The following is a 5,122-nucleotide window of genomic DNA, read 5'->3' on the forward strand; positions in this document are numbered from 1 at the left end:
GTGGAAGTATGTTTTCTAAAATGGTCATCTAGACGTCGTTCTTTCGACTGAAATGACTACCTTTACAAAAACGACTTGTAACTTATTTTTCCGACTAGAAACCTATACTTTTTTTTGTTTAGATTCATAAAATAGAGTTCAATATGAAACCATAGCAATTTGATTCACTCAAAACGGATTTAAAATGAAGAAGTTATGGGTAAAACAAGATTGGATAATTTTTCTCATTTTAGCTACGTGAAAATTGGTAACAAATCTATTCCAACCATAACTTAATCAACTTGTATTATATATTATGTAATCTTGAGATACCATAGACACGTATACAATGTTTCGACCTATCATGTCGACACATCTATATATATTTCGGAACAACCATAGACACTCTATATGTGAATGTTGGAGTTAGCTATACAGGGTTGAGGTTGATTCCAAAATATATATAGTTTGAGTTGTGATCAATACTGAGATACGTATACACTGGGTCGTGGATTGATTCAAGATAATATTTATCGATTTATTTCTGTACATCTAACTGTGGACAACTAGTTGTAGGTTACTAACGAGGACAGCTGACTTAATAAACTTAAAACATCAAAATATATTAAAAGTGTTGTAAATATATTTTGAACATACTTTGATATATATGTATATATTGTTATAGGTTCGTGAATCAACCAGTGGCCAAGTCTTACTTCCCGACGAAGTAAAAATCTGTGAAAGTGAGTTATAGTCCCACTTTTAAAATCTAATATTTTTGGGATGAGAATACATGCAGGTTTTATAAATGATTTACAAAATAGACACAAGTACGTGAAACTACATTCTATGGTTGAATTATCGAAATCGAATATGCCCCTTTTTATTAAGTCTGGTAATCTAAGAATTAGGGAACAGACACCCTAATTGACGCGAATCCTAAAGATAGATCTATTGGGCCTAACAAACCCCATCCAAAGTACCGGATGCTTTAGTACTTCGAAATTTATATCATATCCGAAGGGTGTCCCAGAATGATGGGGATATTCTTATATATGCATCTTGTTATTGTCGGTTACCAGGTGTTCACCATATGAATGATTTTTATCTCTATGTATGGGATGTGTATTGAAATATGAAATCTTGTGGTCTATTGTTACGATTTGATATATATAGGTTAAACCTATAACTCACCAACATTTTTGTTGACGTTTTAAGCATGTTTATTCTCAGGTGATTATTAAGAGCTTCCGCTGTCGCATACTTAAATAAGGACAAGATTTGGAGTCCATGCTTGTATGATATTGTGTAAAAACTGCATTCAAGAAACTTATTTTGTTGTAACATATTTGTATTGTAAACCATTATGTAATGGTCGTGTGTAAACAGGATATTTTAGATTATCATTATTTGATAATCTACGTAAAGTTTTTTAAACCTTTATTGATGAAATAAAGGTTATGGTTTGTTTAAAAATGAATGCAGTCTTTGAAAAACGTCTCATATAGAGGTCAAAACCTCGCAACGAAATCAATTAATATGGAACGTTTTTAATCAATAAGAACGGGACATTTCAGTTGGTATCCGAGCGTTGGTCTTAGAGAACCAGAAAATTTGCATTAGTGTGTCTTATCGAGTTTGTTAGGATGCATTAGTGAGTCTGGACTTCGACCGTGTTTTCTTTAAAAATGATTGCTTAACATTTTTGTTGGAAACTATATATTTTTAACATATGAATATTATGTGATATATTAATCTCTTAACGTGTTTGATATTATGTGATAGATGTCTACCTCTAGAACAAGTCCCATTGACTCACCTAATAATAATGAAGAGTCAAATGTAAATTGGAATGATTTGTGGACTGATTCACAAGTTCCCGAAGAGGAACCGGAAGAAGAATCGGAACCGGAAGAAGAATCGGAACCGGAAGAAGAATCGGAACCGGATGAAGAAATAGAACCGGTGGGGGAAATAATAAAACGGTTAAGTAAAAGAAAATCCTCAACCAACCGACCAAAGTTAATTATGGTCAATGGTGTTTCCGCCAAGGAAGCAAAATATTGGGAGGATTACCAATTCTCCGATGAATCGGATTCCGACGAGAATTCCGATGATGTTATAGAAATTACCCCAACTGAATTTAAAAAGGCAAAAGAAAATAATAAGGGAAAGGGCTTAAAAATAGAGAAATCTAATTCCAACCCCGATGAACTTTATATGTATCGTCAACCCCCGAAGTCCTTAAGTTGTAACAATGACCCGGGAACCTCTAAACCACCAGGTTTTTCTAAACCAATGTGGACAACGACGGCTCGTATTAGGGGAACATCATATATCCCTAGAAACTTGGCAAAACGAACCAAAACCGAAGAAGAAGAAACGAGCGAGTCGGAATAAGATAGTTGTATTCGTGTGGTGTAATATATGTAATATAGTGTTCTTATGCTTTATGATATATGTAAAAATTGCTTGTATTAATAAGTATTTTTTTTTATGAAACTAACTCTTGTCTATTTTACAGTTTAAAAACACAAAATGGATAGACAACCCAATATTTTAAGAGACCTACCCGGAGACATGATTGATGAAATCTTGTCTAGAGTCGGCCAGAATTCTTCGGCACAACTATTTAAGGCGAGATCAGTTTGTAAGACATTCGAAGAACGTTCCAAGAATGTCTTGGTTTATAAGAGACTTTCGTTTGAAAGATGGGGGATATCACATTGGGAAACCCATAAGTTACGATGTGTTTACTTTGATGCATATATTGCGGGGAACCCAAATGCTATTTTACGCAACGGGTTAAGAAATTATTTTGACTCAATATATCCGAATATTGGACTTCGTGATTTAGAAAAAGCGGCTAACATGCAACATAAAGAAGCATGTTATGCTTACGGATTAGTAATGTTCGCTTCTCACCAAAGTGAGAACAAGAACATCGGGCTACAACTATTAAACAAAACGTTTCCACAAGTGACGGAGTCGGTAATTGGGGTAAGAAATGAGGTTTTTAGATTATTACGGGACTGTTGGACATTACGTAACCCTCGTCCCTTTGATGACGTTACAACACGCTGTCTTATCAACGGCCATAACGGTTATGTTGCACAAGACCAAGGATGGGAAGTAGTCCTAGTAAAACCAGAATGCATGACTTGTTTCTGGACGTATGAATTACGTGTCTTTATTGCCTTTGCCGAACGACTTGTGTACTAGCTAGAATTGTCTTCACAACTATCTTGTATCAAAGTTATTGTGTGCTATATTTCATGCTTTATGTAAAATAAGCGGTATTGTAAGTTTGTAAAATATTGTATAAAAGTTTGAACGCGAAATATTATTACAATCAGTTTTTCATATAGAATTGTAGTAGTTGAATTGTATATTAGCTACTAAGTATGAACTTAACGGGTAGGTACTACCCGAATTTAAACTTATAAAACGCTAATATGAAGAAAAAGCTTTTATAAATGAGTTCATATTATGCTACAAAATACTATTAACTACTCTTAATATTCTGTATGATTAACTTGTTCCATTTAACTATTTTGAAGGAAATGGCACCGACTACTCGACACACCGTGAATATGAATGAAGAGGAATTCCGTACTTTTCTAGCTTCAAACATAGCCGCAGTACAGGCTGCGCTACATACCAACAATAACCTTGGATCTAGTAGTACAGGAAATCGTGTAGGATGCACCTACAAAGAATTCACTGCCTGCAAACCTTTGGAATTTGATGGAACCGAAGGACCGATCGGATTGAAACGGTGGACCGAGAAGGTTGAATCAGTGTTTGCCATAAGTAAGTGTACTGAAGAGGACAAAGTGAAGTACGCTACGCATACCTTCACAGGTTCTGCGTTAACATGGTGGAATACCTATCTAGAGCAAGTGGGACAAGATGATGCGTACGCACTACCGTGGTCAGCATTCAAGCACTTGATGAACGAGAAGTACCGTCCCAGAACCGAGGTCAATAAGCTCAAGACAGAACTTAGAGGGTTACGAACCCAAGGATTTGATATTACCACGTACGAAAGACGATTCACAGAATTATGCCTATTGTGTCCGGGAGCATTCGAAGATGAGGAAGAGAAGATCGACGCGTTTGTGAAAGGATTACCGGAAAGAATCCAAGAAGATATAAGTTCACACGAGCCCGCCTCCATACAACAGGCATGTAGAATGGCTCACAAACTAGTGAACCAGATTGAAGAAAGAATTAAAGAACAGACTGCTGAAGAGGCCAATGTGAAGCAAGTCAAAAGAAAGTGGGAGGAAAACGGTGATAAGAATCACCAATACAACAACAACAGCAATTACAACAATAATCGCAACAATTATCCCAACAATCGCAACATCAATCGCAACTACAACAAACGGCCCAACAACAACAACAACAACAACAACAACAACAACAACAACAACAGCAACTACAACAATCATCCCAACAACAATAATAACCGCAACAACAACAACAATCAGAAGCAACTATGCCAAAGGTGTGAAAAGAATCACTCGGGGTTCTGCACCAAATTTTGCAACAAGTGTAAAAGAAATGGTCATAGCGCGGCGAAGTGTGAGGTCTACGGACCAGGGGTTAATAGAACGAAAGGAACAAATGGTGTCGGAACGAGTAATGGCGGAGCAAGTAGTGTCGGAGCAAGTTATGCCAATGTAGTTTGTTATAAATGTGGAAAACCAGGCCACATTATTAGAAATTGCCCGAACCAGGAGAACACGAATGGACAAGGCCGTGGAAGAGTTTTCAATATTAATGCGGTAGAGGCACAGGAAGACCCGGAGCTTGTTACGGGTACGTTTCTTATTGACAATAAATCTGCTTACGTTTTATTTGATTCGGGTGCGGATAGAAGCTATATGAGTAGAGATTTTTGTGCTAAATTAAGTTGTCCATTGACGCCTTTGGATAGTAAATTTTTACTCGAATTAGCAAATGGTAAATTAATTTCAGCAGATAATATATGTCGGAATCGAGAAATTAAACTGGTTAGCGAAACATTTAAGATTGATTTGATACCAGTAGAGTTAGGGAGTTTTGATGTGATAATCGGTATGGACTGGTTGAAAGAAGTGAAAGCGGAGATCGTTTGTTACAAAAATGCAATTCG

This window comes from Rutidosis leptorrhynchoides, chromosome 9 (genome assembly GCF_046630445.1).
Source record: "Rutidosis leptorrhynchoides isolate AG116_Rl617_1_P2 chromosome 9, CSIRO_AGI_Rlap_v1, whole genome shotgun sequence".
Lineage (NCBI taxonomy): Eukaryota > Viridiplantae > Streptophyta > Magnoliopsida > Asterales > Asteraceae > Rutidosis > Rutidosis leptorrhynchoides.